The sequence below is a fragment of the Vanessa tameamea genome, chromosome 9 (genome assembly GCF_037043105.1).
Source record: "Vanessa tameamea isolate UH-Manoa-2023 chromosome 9, ilVanTame1 primary haplotype, whole genome shotgun sequence".
Lineage (NCBI taxonomy): Eukaryota > Metazoa > Arthropoda > Insecta > Lepidoptera > Nymphalidae > Vanessa > Vanessa tameamea.
In genome coordinates, this window is record NC_087317.1 from 2,328,742 (window position 1) to 2,350,033 (window position 21,292).

General features: G+C 30.7%; 1 protein-coding gene across 1 annotated transcript in view; it reads right to left on the reverse strand.

Moving 5' to 3' along the window:
- The window catches only part of LOC113398909 (protein winged eye), a 99,530-nt gene extending 86,362 nt beyond the window's left edge, over nucleotides 1-13,168 (reverse strand). The window contains exon 1 of the mRNA XM_026637854.2: nucleotides 12,466-13,168. The gene's annotated coding sequence lies outside the window, so the exon portion shown is untranslated. The remainder of the gene's footprint in view (nucleotides 1-12,465) is intronic.
- Between the last annotated feature and the right edge of the window lie 8,124 nt (nucleotides 13,169-21,292).

Here is a 21,292-nt window from a genome sequence, read left to right on the forward strand (position 1 = left end):
ACTTGGAGGAGTATAAAGAATTGGACGCCTGGACATATACAAGTTAATTTAAAAAAATACATCATATTTTATTCGACTATGAATGAAACGTAACATTATTTAGGTATAAAACAATATATCATATATGATATGACAAGAAGATTTCTATTTGTTATATTTTTTAGCCGCAAGCAGTACAGAGTAAGTCTTATTTGCCTTATAAAGGTAGGCTTCTTATATATAATATATAGTATAAGATTCCTATATCATAATGTGATTTCATTATGATCGGATATTCATACCTAATTAAGAGAACAGATACAAAACCTTGAACATATTGCTTAAAACCATTCCATGTTACCATAATTTGAACTTTACGACTCATTCAAAGTTATACGTAATTGTCAAACTTTGGAAATTACATGGGATACTGGTGCCTATCCCTCAGGATTACGAGATATAATTGTGTGCACAGCGAGATAGGTGGAAACACTAGTAAACCCTGTTTCCTGCGAGATAACACCTTGATGGATCGTTTCCTACGGATAAGGGATGGCGTTTAGATCCCGCGTATCCAGATTGTAAGATCTATGGATTCTCATAATTTATATGGAATCGTGGGTCTTTGTTGAAGATTAAATAATTTACAACTAGTGGACTGTTCGCTTTACAATTTGTAATCGGAACTATACATTATATGTTACAAATATTTATCTATTTATAATCTTTTTAGGTTAAAATAATAATTTGTGGAGTCCCTTCTTTAGACTTTTTTAATAGTAATAAATATTTTGTTGCGTTTTTAAAGAACAAAATAGTTATGTCTGTTATTAGGAAAAGACGTTAAGAGATTTTATATTTAGACACGTAAACTCAGTTCCCGCTGTAAATAATTGCTATACCGAATTCACCTCGAAATATCTATACAAATTTTAGTTCAAACACCTTTCAAGGCGATTCAATGAACCAATTAAATTGTATGTAATCGCGATTGGTTACGGAATGATGTGTGATGAATGTGGATCTGTGAACTTGCTAGCTGAATTATTTTAACTATCTAAACAAATGTGTTCAACTTCACTTGCTACTCATTATTAAAAGTAATAAAATTAACCGAATTTATATTACATTTTATACAATACGATATTATTTTACTTCTTTACTTACCATTGAAAATTGTAATGGCTCACAATTTAACGTCAATTTCTGTTATTACGTTTTGATTGTTTAGAGATTGATTTGTGTGTGTGTGTGTGTGATGTATGGGTGGAGTTATTTCTGTGAATAAAAACTATTCTCTGAGAGCGTCAAATGTGATATTAATAGTGGACATACGAAATCGCCCCAAGAGCAATATTTTTTTCATCAAGGCATCATAAATATTCCTATAAGGGGAATAAACGATGGACTGAAATGAATTCTAGGAATGGATATGACATTAGATCAAGGGGATAAAATAATATTAAATAATCCATAATTAGTGTATGTTGCATAAATTCTCACTTAGAATATAAGTGTATCGAATAAAAATGTTGTAAACGCAAATACCACCCACGTATAGTAAGTTCGTGGGTAGTACTTTGAATAGTTTTGTAGCAAATTGTTGTTTTTTTTTTATTAGAATCAAAGTGAATGCTATAAATTTTACTTTTTTTTACTTTATTTGACGTTTTATTCTGTCATTGTCATTTACTTTGGTAGGTTTCCATTCCTATTTTCTATCTTATGAGAACTTTTTATTGGATACAATTTTTATTCTTGTGTTTTTACCCGTGTTATTTTGAAAGTCTTCACAAACCTTAGGTTGTAAAAAATTCAACATTTTCTATATAGTTTATAATATAAGTATATCGTTTTATTAATATTGTAATGTTGGTCACGTTCTATAGGTATTACTTCCTATTAATGTGTAACTACTAAAAATATTGATATTTTAATGTCCCGTACAGATTTTGTGGAAAACGATTTCGTTCAAAACTAATATTTCACTCAGTTCAAACCTTACCTACCCTTTTTTTTTACGCTGGAAAAACGCATAACGCGTTTCCCCCACATGCTGTGGGGGGGTATGTGGGGCTCGCCGGCGCTGAAGGCGCCGGAATACCCACTAACAAACCAGCGGTACCCACTCCGTCTTTCTGGGAGACGTCACGGGATCGCTTGCGCATACTACCGTGACGTCCTGACGGTAGGCCCAACTCTGTGGGCCTCCAATTCCTAGGGGGTTCTCGGGGTACAGAGACCCCCTATCCCCGGCGAGCCTTATGGCGGGAGGAGAAGGTGTCCATAACGAAGACGCCTTCTCCCCGGTCTTCTTCGGCGAAGCGGGTCGGCAGTACTGTTCTCACGCTCCCGCTCTGCGATCTCCGCAGAAGAGCCTTGTTACGAGCGGTGAGCGTTTCCACCCAAATGGGTGCACCGTACAATGCCATAGAGCGCACCACGCCAGCGTATAAACGCCGTCAAGGTGTTTCCGGCCCTCCTACGTTGGGTAGAAGGCGACCTAAGGCCGCAACAGAGTTGATGAGTTTCGGGCTGATTTGGACAAAATGCTGCCCGAAAAACCTTACCTACCCTAATATATCTAATATAAATATAACTAATAAAAATATAAATTACATTTAAATTGAAACTATTAAAAATTAACTATTATTGAAACGATAAAATAATATTTAGGTACCTCCTTATATTTCTTGGTAACATTCGTTTAAAACGAGTCTTATTTTTTTACTGTCACAATTAATGAATTTACCGATAGAGAAAGCTACTCAATAAATAAAAAATACAAATCAATAAGTTCTTAATAACCTGCACTCTGGATTGCTTTACCAAACATTAATATGGTAACTAGTCCGTGGCATCACAGTTGCGGCAAATTCTTCCTTATCACCATGTACATAAGAACGTATATATTATTATTTATAGGTTAATTAGTCGAGTATCAACAAAGGAATTAAAAGGCAGGCCGCGGTCGCGTCGCGATGCATAATTCATTCGACGACGTCGGCTATCGCTACATCTAACGCGTCATGTTTTTTGTTATCGTTTTGGTTTGACTGGAGAAAATATTTTGGGAGTATTTTTATCACTAATTTTATATTTATATATCTAACAAGTAACATGTCATGTCTAGAGATATAAGCTTCTTCGAGACTTCTCATGACAAATTGTCGTCCACTACACACAACTATTGATTGATCGATAATCATTTTTACAAACTTAATTTGCCATATATGTATGTATGTATGTATAATAGCATGTGTTAGGTAAACTTATACTGTATAATTAATGTTCGTTAGAATACGTATTCAGAAGATGTGTAGTTTGGTAAATGTTTACGATATGATTTTAAATTTCATTATAATGTCATGAATTTTATGAATATATAATTTTATATCGATATTTAAGTACACAAACTATGCGTTGCACAAACATGTTTCATAAAAATGTAATTTAAATAAGAATATTTCAAAGGCATTTCGCATACATCAGATATGTCTATCAAATATTTGACATGGCTTGTACCTATCGCAAGCCACTAGGGTGCGCAATTTTAGAAAATTTAATAGAACTCGTCGCTGTGCGAAGGGAGCTGACATCATACACTCCCGAGGGGCAACGCGTGCCCAAACAGCTGATTGCCAACCGAACACCATAAAAAACCTTATAAAACACCATCCAAGCCAAAACCAACCTTACCATTAAACAATAGAGTGTGTTATAGCTAACAGCATAACATCCGACCCTTATTTCAAACACACCACACAATTTTGAGCCCTGAGTTACACGTACTTGCTCTCAAATCCGCTCGCGACCAGACACTACTAAACACGTCATCTACAGAATATTTTTTTTATGTCTAGGATTTTGAGCTTTAACATAAGAGGGTACGGTATAGTTTGGCATGTAGTGGCTAGTTAACGAGATAAAACCGAATGGATTTTGTGCATTTCACTTGGCTGGAGGCCGTGGCGTGCCCGATCTTGGTTGCATTCGGTGCGTGGTAATAAATGAAAATATTTCACGTCGAAGATGGATCGTTCAGTATTGCCTCACAGCTCTCGTATTAAATCATTAAATATTCGTTAAATATCATTTTAAATATTAATACTAATAATTAATTATACATATTATGAGTATATAATCGTTTTATACTAACATAATACCTAAACAAATGTCTACATCGTAAAATCAACTAAATTAAAATTACAGGTAAGACATTCAGTAATACGCATTCGGATTAGCAGTAAATACTCAAATCAAATAGAAAAATGTAAACTAAAATATTTAACGAACGTTGTGGGAAAGAACGAGTGAGTTAGGCATTTGATGCATGCATTTAAATAATTAAAAACAATGAGCACCAGGTTATCAGATCGTATTAATGCGAATGCTTTAGGTTTAATCGGAGCCAAATAACCACCAGACCTTATAGTATATAAATGGGAGTATACAACTTAACAAGACTTTTATAATTATAATCATTATACGTTGATCATTTAATTAGAGATAAACGTACTGCAAATATCAAAACTACCTAATCCAAGTGTTCATTTTCGCTATTCGCTATTTAATGTTATGTTTATGAACTCTTTTAATTCAGCTCTTTGCGATATAAAACTATATTGTGATATTATAATACTCTACACAGTTTGAGGTAAATAGTGAACTGTTTAATAAATTCGTTGGACGAATTGTACCGTTCATCTGCGCATTGAAGCAAAAAATTAAATTGTGTTATGCATTAGTAACAGTAACAATTAACAAATTATATACAACTGTAATCTTATAACTATTTTGATGCCTTCATGGTTCTCTGTTGGTTTATTAAAACAGACGAGGCTTAACGGATATTTATTTGTACTTTTTTTTCTATAAAATGTATTTTATTTAAAATACACCAGTCATATAAATTAGGATTTAGCTTATCTTTATACCAATACCAAACAAGATGAAGAGAACGTTTTTGTTTTGTCTTTCTTGTATTATATCTATATCTATATGTCAGTTATACGAAGGTCTGTAAAGTATAATTACAAAGTATAAAACAAAGTCGCTTACCGCTGTTTGTCCCTATGCATGCTTAGATCTTCAAAATTACAGAACGGATTTTGATGCGGTTTCTTTTAATAGATAGATTGATTGATTCAAGTAAGGTTTATATGCATAATATATGCACAATAAAGTAGAATAACACTGATAATTTTAGAGATTTCTGAAGTGATGTCGTAAATAAATACATTTTTTGCGCTTACAGTGCAAACGCTGGCTGAACCTTACGAGATAGATCAAAATAATGTACCACAGTATTATACACCTTAAAAAGGTCTCCAAAAGAGTCCCCGATAGTATATGTCTATTTCTTAGGGATAGGCCACAACAAACATTTTTTATCCTTTACTTTTTACGAGAAATAATGGCTTATCCAATGAAGTACCTTAAATACATTGTGCATCATAGCGGTTGTACTGTCTAATGATTGAAAAACTCTGAACGTTGTAAGACATTCTGTAGTATATTTAGAATCAGCATTGCACCCGTGCGAAGCCGGGGCGGGTCGCTAGTTATAAATGAAATCACTCACAGGGTACAAATAAATTATTTTGTTCAAATTCTTTCTCCTTATTAGGTGTGGAGATCTTTACCCATTATTGGGTCATTTACGTGTTCTTTGTGTAATAACTGATTAGAACTTCAATCGACGTAGGTTTTTCATTATGTGTATTTTTACAACAGTAGCTTAACCTACTTCGTAGCTGTTGTTGTGTTTAGAACATTTTGAAAACATGAACGTGTTGATAACAAGTTATAACCGTGTAGCAAATTTTAAGCTTTCAAAATATAATTTGAATTATTGTTCATCGGCCAGAATTTGCTTAGTAAATGTTGTAAGTTCAAACTCATATTGGTTCCGAGGCGTATTGATTCGATACACGAATTCTGCATATTACTTATATGCTAAATTATTCAGTAAGTTAACAAAATCTTCAAAACTTCTGCGGATAAGTATTAAAAGATATTAAAAAACAAATTGAAATACAAGATTCAGTACTGGACTAGAACTAGCTTTTTATTTGTTGATCTAACAGCTTACGTATTTCAACACTGACGCTCATACAAGTACCTATTAAGGAGAAAATGTTTTTTGGTAAAATAAAAACATTTTTTATAAGGAAAAATCAATCATACAATATAATAAATGTATCACGAAAAGAGTATTTAAGTAACGTTTTCAATAAATACTTGATCTTAAAGACCAACAAGTAAAACAAGAAACAATGAAGTACAGCGGTCAATAGAAAGGAAATATTTAATACAGCATTTTATAATTTGATATATATTTACTGTTCGCTCATTAATCAACCTTTTAAGCCAAATACGTATATACAGGTGTATATATTGCCACACCTACAATGCCTCTGCTAATATGATATCCTGTGTAGTGTCAACCGTCACAGCGACAAGACGACAAAAGAAAATACAACTAAAAACCATTAAGCGAAGAATAGAATTGAACAAAGAACAAAAAACTTTGTGTAAATATTATATGTTATACTGACGTAACCAGAACAGACGTTACTTATACTGTTTGTTAGTACATTGCAACTTTAAATAGTTTAAAAGTCGATGGAAGTAAATTTACTTCTGATTTCACTTTATAATTAGTTTGACAATGTGCTACACTTCAAAACATGATCCAGCATAAAAAGTACCTTTTTAAAATTGGTGAATGATACACTGTATTTTTTATTTAATTTGAGCTGAAAGGAATGTAAGCAAATATAAATCTTATACTTTACATAATACATATTATGAAAAGTAAATAATTATTAGTTTAAGAATACTTAATAGGTGAAATCGATTCACAAACTAATTTGGAGACAAGCCCATTTTCAATATCTATTTGTAAAAATAATTAAATTACTTCATATAATATTACCTAAAAGAAAAAAAAATTCAATCGGCGATAGTTCTATCACTATCACAATCGATCCTCTGTGTTTTAAACTTATAAACACATTGTATTAAATAGCAATTGTTTTATATAAAAGTGCAAAAGGATTTGTGCATTTAGGTACAAGTCGATATATACAATGTTCTCAAATTAAACAAACTAAAAATATATGTTCAATTAAATCATTTATATAAAGGTATCAATTAAGTAATTCAATTAATTATAATAACTCATTTTTATTTCATCGTCCTAGTCCAACAATATGAACTAAATGGACAATTCCCATTACATATTCATTTGGTTTTAATTAAGTTCTTTCCGTAGATAGTTAATCAAATGAGGAAAGATAAAAAACTGAGTAACTAGTTAGTTATATATCTATTATTATGTGAGTTTATTTTTTAGGTAGGTGTAGGAAGGCAAAAACACTTCAACATGCATAATATATTTTTATAAACAAAATAGATATTTATGTAATTGAAAATTCATTTCATTTCATTCAAAAGAAATAGTTGCATTATTCATAGTTGGCGGATGAATGTTCAATGACAGTTGAATTGACTTTGATTTGATATGATTTGATAGTTATAGGTATTCCAAATAAATAATGACTAGTTAAAGTAGCTAAGGTATCTAACATTTTAAAGTATTAATTTACTATGTGAGTTAGTTTTTATATAACTTTTCATATTGTAGTTTTATTTGTGTACTCATCAAATTGCCAATGTTAAAGCCCACACTATGTACAAAACATTATTGTATATAGTTTCTCAATGCAGCTCACTTATAACACACATAAGAACAAAATCCTTAAAAATAAATATTAATACTTTCAGGAACATTACAATACCATAAGTAATTGTTATAGTGTCAATAGTTGTTCATTCAATCTCTCAGAAAGTGTTAAGGAAACATCTTATTATTGGAAGCTCATGTAAAATACACAAGAGAAAAGTATTTTTCAAGCATTACTAATTATTAATATATGTAATTAGAAATAAAATTTAGTATTGTATACTGTGTGTTTTTTAGTTGCTTCAAATTTTATCCATGAACGATAATGAATACAATTTATTATACCTAATAGATTGTATTGTTATCAGTACCAAGTTGGCAATATTTCAGCTCAATCGGTTGTGTGAAACTCTTTTAATGTTCATTTACAATATTTGAGCCTTGCATACTAATTGTTGAATTTTCATAAAATCTTGTTGTACATATGTGAATAAAACTGGGATATCTGTCGTAATTTGGGTCTAAAACTATTTGATACATTACCATAATTTCAAATGAGATAAGTACAAAGTTGCTTTGCGTTAATTTATTTTTTGAAACAAGTAGTAAAATTAAATAACTTATGTTAATTTATTTAAAAATAACATTTCTAAGCCTGATAACTGGATAGTGAATGAATTATAATCAAACAAGCCCGAGGGGGTCCGGTGCGGTGTTTTAATAACAAAAAAATTATAATGAAAAAACATTAAATATCTCTCTCACCGCCGTCTCAAGTGTTACCGCGAATCTTTTCAAGGAATTTATGTTAATAGAATATGTGAGAAATTTATATTAAATATTTTAATGCGGACTTGGACTCTCTTCGTTCCAACTTATTTATGATATTATTTTAATTGAATAAATGTAAATAGTCATGCAATATCATTTGGAATTTTTTTATGGGACTTTGAATAAATATTTAAGGTATATTTATTGAGTAGAAAACGACCTAAATGCATATATATATATAGCTTACTTGAATAAAGTATACCTAACATGTAGGTATAACTTGTCTTTGTAGTAATTAACAAATGATTAATACATCAGTACAAGCATTTAATAAAAGCACTACCCGCTTATTCATTGCTTTGCCACGCCATTACCGGACAAACCGCGTACAACTGTTAGTTAACAATAGTACAAAATTAAGTTATATTTTTAAATAGTAAATAAGCTCGTAAATATCACACTTAGGTTAAGGTCAAAACATCCACTTTAGGAGATTTTATAAGTAATTACACCTTATTTTTCCAATGAGACTCTTATCGCAGGTTTTCTTACAGAACGAGATAAATTATAATCAAAAATTAAAATTATGGAAAGTCTCCCCGACCTTTTAGGGTTTTAACGTGGATATCGGGATCTTTTAGCCTCACGTTCTTCCCACTGAGCCATGTAGGTTCTCAATATTTAACTATATATCACCTATATTAACGCTGCATTTTTTAATGTTACACACTACACACTTATGTAGAATATTCCTTTGAGTTCATATATTTATGTATACATTTAATTGCGATGTATAGGTAGGTAAGTTTACATAGCAATAAAAACATGATGGCGAATGTTTTACAGCGATGAGGTCATTCAGTATTCAATACTTTTACACAACTATACAGTCATAGTAACTATTCGTACCAGTTTGTGTCTTAAACGAACTTCAGCATTTTAAATTCAAACCGCAAGTTTCTTAGGTTATGACTTTGAATTTTGAATATATGTACATACGTATACGTCCAATTAATTTGTAAAACCGTTATAATATAAAGTTGAATATTTGTTAATATTGTTGTTGTAAATATCTTTATTGTACACAAACGATCATACAAAGAATAAACTAACTAAATGGAACCTAAAAATGTACACAGGCGAAATTATCCTAATAAGAGATCTTCCGGGCAACCTTTTAGGTACTGTGAATAAGGTACTGTTAGGTAGTATAAATAAAGTCAAATCACAATCCGACACCTTAAATACAAATGACAATAGACAGCTATTCAAATTTGGGATTCGAATGTGAAAAAATATCAAACATATTGCATGCTATTTGGCTGCACTGATATGCGTACAGTTTAACATAATATGAAATATCCGATCGTATGAAAACTATGAATTCCTCAGAAGATAGGTGTAAATACATACCTATAGTAAATTAATAATGTTCCTAATACGATAATCGGTTCGATTTAAAGCGCGGAAAGCTAAAAAAATATATAAATTTCATAAACAATTGACTTTTTAATATTATTAAAGATTATAGTACGAGATCCCGCTGCAGAATCAGTGTACCCATCGTGTGTTTGCTAAAAACCAAATTTTTACACATATTTATGATTAGGAGAATTTATATCTACCAGGTTGCCTATCAAAATGTGGCTGCTAGTATTTTTAATTAAATTATTAATAATTCTTATTCCGTCAAAAATTTCATTGACTTGTTTTTTCAATAAAATATCGTCCACTTTACGGCAACACCTATAAAGACTCTGAAAAATCATGGTTGCCTTTGCGCATCTGGCCGCACCTCTTCGCAGCCAGGTTTACACAGGTATGATTTTGTTACGTTTATACACTCACAACGTACATTCATAATTTATATATCAAATTAAAGCAATTTTTTTTCTGTTTATTATGATATACGATGGGTACACTGATTCTGCAGCAGGATCTTAGACTATTAGCCCTCGATTGAAGTAAAAAATAACGATTATAAACTTGTTTAATCACATTAGAACTCTGAGACGCAAACACACTAGTTTAGTCTTAGTTAGATTTTAAGGTTTTATTTACAAATAGCTTTAAACCAAATAGCAAGCATCACGTCGATATTACGTCAATGTATGAAATACTAAATTATCATCGCAATTACTACGACTAAAACTATATAATAGTACTTAAAAAATGTTTTCATAAACAGGATCCCTAAATTATTTGTAATGTGCAAAACACGTTTCACAACATCCATTGTTGTTCGGTGTCGCTAATGTCAATTAAAGCCACACATACATTACGGTGAAACACAGCCGAAGAACAAAGCTCGTTACATTACAACGCAAATGATCGCGTATAATTATGAGTCAGTACAATCCTAGAGGTAATAAAATTTGAAATATAGTACATTGGACGTTGTTTATAGAGGACGTCAACGTTTGTAAGCTCAGCCAAAAGACGGCACTCTCATATTTCAATCCATGTCTAAATAGAGAATAGGACAGAATGGCATCATCGTTTAATATTGGCAATGTTAGCGAATTGGTGACTTTCGAAGCTCCAACGTGCCATGGTTATTTGGGAAGTTCTTACTAAACTGTGGTTAATATCAGAGAACATCCTCATACTATATTGAAATTTAATAAATGTACATTTTTTCAGATATTAGTACACTTGTTAAAAGAGTGTTATATAAAAAAATACTTTCGACTAACTATTGTCATTGATTACACAGTAGACCAATTTCCAAAAACTGTTGTAACTGTGAAAGATTTGTTCAAAATGAAATTTATGAAAAAATTGTAAGTAGAGAAATTTAGTTTGACACATATATTTTTATATGAACACTTACAAAATAAAATACAATTAATTACAGTTTTATTTGTAAAAATATGTCACTGTTAGTGATAAGTTATATATCTCATTATATGAGACATACATTTTTGGGTAGGTTTGTGATTTCAAAAGTTCTAGATGAATAAACTTTCTAGCAACCTGAGCAAATAACATTTACCTTGTGTAAAAACATTGACATAGAAACATCTTATACTTATAAAGTAATGTAACCGTCTACTAAATCTTTGAGCTGTAAATTATTCAAACAAAATCAAAATATTATTTATTCAAGTAGGCTCAAAATTACCTTTTAAGCTGCTACATTATTGAATTAATTATTTGTGTTTGATACTTTTATTCCTATTATATTTGCTACTATTCAAAATAATAAAAACTTTCTTGCAGAAAATGTCATAAAATTATTCATTATTTTGTTTTTTTTTATTGAAACTTGTAAGGAGGTAGTATTTATGGATTTATAATAATAAACTACACACTTGAAATATTGTAAAGAGGCTAATAAATTGGCATATAGACTATTACAATATTATTTATAAACATAATTGTAATAGTAAAATTAAACAATGATTTTATAAAGAATTACCTAGTATAAGATGATCTATCAATTAATTAAACTTTGACAATGCTCTTTTTACTTGTTTTATGTCTTACATTAGTAAAAATATGTTTAAATATATATATTAAATGTACAAGATTAGGTATAACTGGTGTAATTCATATATTATTAAGTTTTGATTCAACACTGAATAAATAAATTAAAATGTTTTACATAATAAGATAAAGTGAGAGATTTAAGAGATTTTAAAGGCTCTAAAAAACCATTTAGCATATATTTTTTATACTTCAAAGTGATATTTATGGATATATTTGTAATATAATAGGACTGAACATTGACTTTGATATTTGTATAATACTGTGACTTTCAATTTATATTATACGCAATTCAATGCCGTAAAGTTAAAAGAAATTCGTAAGAAGTTTATATTATTTTTCTTTCGATTCGTTTTTGTAATTTAGTATCTGGTATATAAATAGTTGGAACGCATCGACTTCGGCGGACAGCGCGTTAGGCCTACAACCTATCGAACAACAAAAACTCAGGACGCGCCGTAAAGGGCTATGTTAGTAAAGTACCACTATTTTTAAAATAATTTAGTTTCATAAGCTCGATTTAGGCTTAACCTTACCTTACTAACAGATTTAAATCCACATCCACGTTAAGAATCCAATTTAAAGGCACACCAATTTTATCACAAGCACTTCCCTTTTTTAAATTTTGTTTTACAAAAGATCTGTTTTTTTTTTTGTTTAGGTAATGTATATCAATAGAATAGTAACAACCACCAAAGTGAATTTGATTTAATTACACTTCACATAGGATTTGCACTTTATTATCCTGTGACACTTAATTTCTCATAAATCTGTTCTTTAATGTATATTTGAGCATCATGATCACACAGATATATCTACAAGTAGAATATTTATGAAACAAGCAAGATCCAAATTCTAGTAGATTCCATCCGCATCCTCAAAACAGCTGTTCCGGACAACTGACGTCAAAAATCGATAACAACCGATTCAGATATTAGAACACCGTTGTATCTACCTTACAGATTTTTTCACAGCACAAATTAATCAGTTATTTAAATTAAAATGCATTCTCATAAGTATATTTAGTGTTATAGTAAACACAGGTTTTTTTTTTATTTTACACACTAAAATATACAATTAAAAACATATGCATAACAGTCTAGTTTTCTGATCGGATTTCAAAGTATTATATTCACTTATTTTTGTTAGTTTGCAAAGTAGATTATTTACTGAGCACATTATTTTATCGCAAGCTGAACGCACGCGGTCGCGCTCGGTCGCGGACTGCGGCGCGAGAGCGGGGGCGAGGGGCGCGCGGGCGGGACGGGGGGCGGGTCGCGGGCGGTCCCGACGAGCGCGGAATGCTATTGTAGGCGAACTTGCCCGCCACTTTTTTTTCTCAATTCTGGTCAAACAAGTTTTGTATACAACCTGCATTGTAAGGATTCCGCCATTCTTCGAACGAGTCGGTCTTTCTAAACTTAGAGGCGTAAGGTTTCGTTAAAGCTCATGGTTTTATAAAATGTATGTGTAATAAATAAAAGAGCCTAATTAAATCGGTTATTCATTTCATACTTTATGAAACAATTCCGGTAATTGGAAACCATTGATTCGCGTATGTAATAGTGTTTTGTCGTTGCTATATCAAATATCAGACGTTCTTGATGACTACACAATTTTGTGGTAACTATCAAATTAAATTTTGAATAACACAATTTTTGCATTCCTACTTAATAATATTTTGATATAACTCATGTAGCATTATAGGTAAATATTATTTTTATCGAGCTACTTTTAATTCAGTACATAATATTAGAAAACAAAATGCCCCCGCCGCGTCTGTCTTTTTGAACGCAATAACCTCAAGAACTACCAAAGGGATTTTCATACGGTTTTCACCCATAGACGGAGTAATTCATGGGGAGAGTTTAGGTGTATAATTTATTAAGATGAATTGTTAATTGTCTGAAATTTAACGACGATTGTTAAAAATGTCGGAAAAAATGTGTACCGTGTTAACCAATAGTTATTTGTATTACGATATAAACACTTTATGTAGGCCATTATTCTAACCATGCGAAGCCGAGACAGTTAGCTAGTAATATCTAATAATAAATAATAAATTTAAATACTTAAATGCCTTATAAGATAATTTCCACATTTCATGAGTTGTACTCGTACGCAAACTAAAATGTCTAAATATCGTAATAATCTATTTTACTCATTTAGAAACAAAAACATCGTTCAAAGATGCAAAGCATGCGAAATAAAAGTCGTTATATTACCGCTTTTCTTAGAATGTCTATAATAAGCTCGTGTCAATCTGAGTCGTGACGTCATCTAGCCTCGTAAACAAACTCGTCCAACTCGTATTACTAGATTTACATGAACTACAGTTGAAATTTTTAGAAATGTTTGCTACACGTACATCCTGTTTTTGTAGGACATTATAGATAAATTACATAATACATCAATATTAATTTTAGAAAATTTATTAGATTCAAATCGAGTGTTAAGTTAAAAAAAAAAGAAAATATGAAGTTTTATCATGATTTGTTTAAGAATTCTTAAAAAAATCGAAACTCACAAATCACAGTAAAATATTTCTAAATCATTCGACTAAATATTATATTTGTGATATGGGAATACATAAGTAGTTTCTGTTTTTTAATAGTGTCAAAAATTAATATAACCTGTGCCCTTTAGAACCTGAATTGGAATTCTAACATTCAAGGTTAGAAGGGAACTTCCAAAAGTATTTAAACAGCGATAACAGAACCAAACGAAGCTTGTGTGGAGTATGTGAAAAGGACGCACAATCGGAATAACGATACGTTGAAAAGAGATAACACGATATATTTTATTTATTACCATATCAAGTTACACGGGTTCTGTATCACACCGTGTGAAAGAGATAAACATAATTCAAATTTCAAATACCACCAGAACTGGCCACTGTTAATAATACTTTTATAATTTCTTTAATATTATTATTTATGTTTGAGTACACGATATGCGTACTATTATTTTAAGCAAACTAGACCGTTTTAGGGAATCCCTTCATTTCAATGCAATATTTATAATTACATATATATATGTGTACTGTGACTACTAATTAGTTTTAAATGTCCTATGGGCAGACGCTTAACATATTGTTATCCACAAGATATCCAAAAAATCCAGAATGACAAAATCTTACCAAATTGGATCTAAAACCAAATAGTTTCAATACGATCTACGTTTTATATCTATCGAGCTATGTATGCTTAATTTAATTTGTATAATGCACTGATAATATGATATTTACACCAGTTCTTATACATACAATGTATTAGCAATCGCTATTGAGAGAGTACCAGGGGGTACTTTACGAAGACTTCTAATAAGTAACAACGGTAAACGCATTGCTACTTGATATATTTACTATCAGTAACTAGTCAGTTCATAATAGTGTTGATTATTATTAATAGTAACAGTAATATTTATGTACACAACTTGGTTTAAGATCATTTAATTTTAAATTAAACTTAAATTACGAATAGAATAGAATATTAACAATCAACAAGTAAATGTCGGGTAATTCTATAGTTTTAACTTGGTTTCTTGAAACAAGCGGCTATTTCGTTCCGAAGAATAGCATGTCAACAGGTTGTACGAGGAACTCTTGAGGCGGACGAATGCGAGAAATATGTTTGTACAAATCTACGTGACAACTTGGTTTCTCAAGTCTTTTACCTCGGAATCATTGCGTTTTAGTTTAGACTTTTGTACATTTCAATGTATGCTCCGATTTCATATCACAATTTTTTCTAAAACGGTTTTTATATTATCTCACATTCACCAAAACTTATAAACACGGACAAATTTTTGGTGTGATAATCAGCCTATCGATGTATTGTATGTATTTAATTGTACTGAATACATTATTTCTCTGAGACATATAATCCATAACATTTTCACTTGCAATTGAATTAATCAGTTCTTGATATTGTTACTAAAGTGCCGTTTGCCACAACAGATAATATAAATACCTCCATTATTCGAATATTGTTTATCAACGCATTTAAAAAAAGCCTTTAAAATTTGGGAATGTGAAAACAATAAAAAAAACATTTAAATTTGTCTATTTACCGTAATACGATTTAAAATTTTAGGAAGTAATATTATATTTCTGTAGTTGTTCCCTTTTGAACGCGAAGCGATATCCGTATCTACAACAATTGTGGGCAAACCAGAAACACATAACATTTGTGTAATTTACCTGCTTAGAATTGACCGTTGTTAAGATCTTTGTCATTGCAGCCAGTACCAATGGTTTATGTATCATGTCATAACGAGACACACAAGAACTCTTAAATCAAAACAAATTTAATATCCGTCGAGCCAAAACCTGAATGTACAGGATTTGAATTTGAATATCACATTTATAGCCAATGTTCTGAACTATAATATAAAAGCTAATTTAAACCTTTAAAACCTTTAGATAATTATTTTATTTTAATTGTTCCACTAACAAAATGATAATCAATAAAACGTGCTTAGATAATATTATATTTCGGGAAATACAAATTATTTTTAGAAGAGATAGAATTAAGTGAGATTTCGAGACGAACAAAGAGTTTAAACGATACGACCTCATGTTTAAATCGGCGGAAAAATTATAACGAATTTGCGAATTTCCTAAGGAATGCCGCGAGTTGGGCCGGTTGTAGGATTAGTATAATAAAATAAACAAAGTTAAACTTAGAACGGAACTAATAACTGACCTATGTTACTTGTTGGAATTCGAAGTGATAACCAAGGAGTGGTCCCGACCTACCGCATATTTGTTCTGAGTTACAAATTTGTTTTCACTCTAGTGTTATTTGTTTATACCGGCTGTTCTCAATTACAATAGATCCTAAAGAGTTCTCGTGTCGTAAAAAATGTCTCTGTCCTAAAAGAATTAAATCAAATTAAACTAACGTGCAGCGGTAAGTATTACGGGTACGTAACTAAAATAAAACAGAATAATAAAATAGAAATATTTTTTAAATCTGGTCGCAAGAAAACATTTAAGCGGTATATTTTAGTAGCTATAATTTTTTTAATAACGTATAAAATAGTATAAACAGTTTTATAAAAACATAACATTATTCTAAATATACGTATTTTAAAAAAAAATAGTTATAAATTCAATCATAAGTAGCACGTGATTTTTTCAAACAATTCTTTGTAATCATAACAATCTTAACATCTATTGAAGTCAAATTGAATATTCTTGTATTCTTTAACTTCACACTATACACCAATGAAATGTAATAAAACGTTAAATCTGCGGGTCATTACTTTATAATATTGGTTGAGAGCTTTGGAACTACACAAAGGGAATTGACGGCTGGACAAAGGGACAAACCATGAGTGGCACAGGGAATAAATTACTGATTCACTATTCATTTCCAATATAAGTTGTCAAATATGTGAATTATACAATAAAAAAATTAATATTCTACACAGTCACTTCAGTGACAAATAAATCATGTAAGTGTATTTTTATTCTATGCATTTATTGATAAATATAAGTTATTAATAAAATTAATTGCAAAAAAAAAAATCTGGCATGAAATTACTTTATTAAGTTTTTTTTTTTTTTGTTTGAGACAATTATTACTTTTTATTAATCTCTTGTTAATGTTTTGTTTACATTCACTACAAATAGGAAATGTATTGTAGTAGTTGGTGTTGTTAGGTCTATTCTGCAGTTGGGCATTCCCCCTGTGTAAATCACAATCACAAAGGACAATGATTGCATTTGGTTTTTAAAAATGTTGAGCTTGAATAGAATCCTTAAACTATTTATATCTTGAAACAATATTTCATAGAAATTTAGTAAGTACGTATAAGTACTACAATGTAGCTTTAATAATATAATTCATTAGTGGTGTAATGTTAATCATTGAATAAAATACTTATAAATAAAAAAAATGGATAAGTTACCTACTTACATAAATATTTAAATGTATTTTTGGTATTGGATTTCTTTTATGTCTTATGAATCGTATTGAAATTAAAGGATAGATAGATGCGTTTTATGTACCTGTGTTTATATTTTATTGAAATTTAGAAGATAAATAGATACCTCATGGTTGATTATCATAAAATTGGTTATAAAATCAGCGTGAAAGTTTTTTTTTCTATTTTGTATTAACGATATTTCGTGTTACAATAGTTTGTGAAATCTCGTGCAAAAAATTAGGTAATTTGTTCTTAATGTAACTTCATATTTGTAATTACCGCTAGATATGAGTTCGCGTGTTTCGAGAAATTATCTGTTGCATATAGATTTAATATTCAGGCATGCAATTGTGTGTGTTTACTTATAAATCTAACTATTTTTAGATAGAAACAAAAAAATAGTTTCCATATTTAATCATCTAACATTCTAATAGAGCATTAGAATATGAAATGCTTTTTAAAATAAAAAAGCTATAACTTGTATTGTATTCTCTTCGATGTTATTTAATATTTCAACTTCAAAGATTTTTTTTTATTACAGTGTCTTGTTAGCATTCCCTTTATTTACATGCATTTCCTTTATACACAGCAATTCCTGTACATGAAGATTAAAAAATTAGAAAAGAAATCGGCGATTTACGGCAATTAAGCTTTTAGTGCTTCACTATTGCGAGTAAAACCTGTCGGTATCGCGGCGGGAGGGATCGATTCACGTCGCGCGGCTCACGGCGCGGGTCGCGGCACGGAGTGCGGTGGTCGGTAGCGCGACGTTGCCGCTTCGCGCGTGTTTTGTTTGGGTTGTGTGCACCGGCCCGCCGCCCGCCACCCGCTCGACGCGCTCGCCAGTCGGCGCCAAACGTCGTATAAAAACTTTCGAACGTAAATTGTAAATGTGAATTGTGAAGTTACTAGGAGCGAAATCCGAAGTGTTTTTTGTTGTTTTGTGATCGATCACGGTAGTTATTAAACAAACGAAATAATAAAACAACGGGAACCATGGTCGAATTCTGGTTAAGCCTGAATTAAAAAAAGAACTATTGACTATGTTCTGACCTCGCCTTGTTTTTTATTGCTTTCGTAGTTTCTATACAGTTCTCGGTTCTATTCCGTACTATTTTTTTAACAAAATTTCATTTGATTTAGATTAAATAGCTTAGTGAGTGGTCAAATTTAAAGTAAAACAAAATAAAAGAAGTTGGACCATAATTCCTAGCCTAGTGAAATGCATTCGAATTTAATAAGTACCTGATTATATATACTAATTATATTTTTGATTTTTCACTTTATTATTAAACTTGACATACATTAAAATAATTAAACTTTATTGAAAATATAAAAAACATTTTTAAAGTAGGTACCTATGCCCACTTTATATTATTTATTTGTAAAAAAAAAAAGAATATTTTTTTAAGTTAAGTTCGACTGATTTCCGTTAATGTAACGAAGGTATTTTATCAGTGATTTATTTGACACAGTTATATCAGCATCATAGTTCGCTGACTCGATTTAGTTTTATGGCTTATGAAAATGCAGATACACTTTGAAGCTTGGGTCTGCATTTTTGCAATGAAGTACATAAATTAGTGTAATATTTTAAAGCATTTACTCCGATAAATTTAGATTAGGTTTTTAATACTTCCTCTAACACGCAGGGCCAGCCGCGGGTGAAAACTAATACTGAAATTAGTAATAAAATACATCCCAAGAATATTTCTAAATTTCTAGTTTTCTCCTTACCAGAGGCATGTCATTGTGCATGTCTACATATATGGGTACATTTCGCATTTATTTTACCGCCAAATAGGAATAATAATATTGCTGTGTTATGATTTGTAAGTTACGTGAGTTCATATATTAGAGACACAAAGAACATTATAATATCATAGATCCTGTCCCTGCCGATACATTGCTGGTGGAAGTGGTATATATACATCTTACTTTGCCAGTGAATGGAAGATGACTTACTATCCGCAGATATACATGTAATCCGGACAGTTATTGGCTTCCTCCTAAAATAGTATAAAAAAGTATTTTCTAAGTAGATAGATAAGCTACATGAAATTCAGATTCACTTAGATAGAAATACCTAACGGAGAATTAATAAATGAGTGCTTTATATGGGTAATCGCAAAAAATGGTTTGAATCTAACGAAATTAAAACGCCACTTAGTAAAGGTCTATTGTAATATCTCAAACCTACTACCAGAGTTCTAAAAATAAAATTCAAGCCTATCGTAACAAAACATAGTAGCCTCGTTTGAGATATCGAATTGGATAGTGCATTAAAAAAATACTTTAAAATCAAAGCCAATGAAGTTTTGGCCGAGAAGTAAGTTAAAGTAGAAGAATAAAATACCTCCATAAAGCGAAAGAGAAAAGAACGAATTGGATTATTGTCATGATATAAAAAAGGAACTTGTTTTAAGAATCGAAAAATCTTCGTATTTCGCTTTGCTGTTTAGTGATGGCGAGTTAGGTTTGTCTGCCATTTAGACGATAATATGGTCAAAGAGAAATAAATCAAAGAATATTATATATTAATGTACTATTGATTTTGCAAGAAATGCAAACAGTATCGAAAGAGAATCGACGTCATGAATATCGTTGGATAAAGGTCATCTGTTTCTGTAGAAATAGTGCTCAAGCTTTTTAGGAACACCTTATAAAAAATTCTTCGCCATTAACAACTCAATGTATAACATCATTGAACTAGGTACATCTCTCAAGACTTTCTATGCTTTCATAATATACAGCATTTTTTCATAAAAGTAGTAATTGTTATCAAAAACTGCGCCATAACTACACTCCTTCTTAGAAAACTGTGCATTAATATATACTTGCATTATCCTTTTTGAAAGTTAAGAAGCTGGAAAGATTATACGAACCCAGAATGGGTTACGAGAAAATGAAAGACTTCATAGAGTGTTCCGATTTTACATCTCACATGCTTTGTCTTGTGAATTCTTCTTCCAAATTTAAATAAGTTCAATATAGAATATTGAATGTGGAAACAAACTTTAAGATGACATTGCAAATATATTTAACGTTGAAAACATAATGCCTTTGTTCGCAAACTTTAATAAAGGATGTGTAGGTAAAATTGGTGAAAACATTTACATACTTATTAAATCTCTTTGCGCTTTATTATGTTTAAATCTAAAAAATATTTATGCGAACAAAGATAATTAAAAACGGTCTGTTAATTAGTAGATGGTAAGTATATACGTGTAGATGTGATTAATAATATTAGTTAGGTATAGCATTACTGCACTTGTACGGAACATGTAAGCTCAATCTTCATGATACAAAACGACTTAGGGTTCTAAAAAAATGTTATGTTTTCCATTCCATTAATAGTACTGTTAGTTTTAATGCGTGGCACGTTTGACTTTAAAATATGTTTAACGTTTTGGTTAAAGTTGTCGTCAA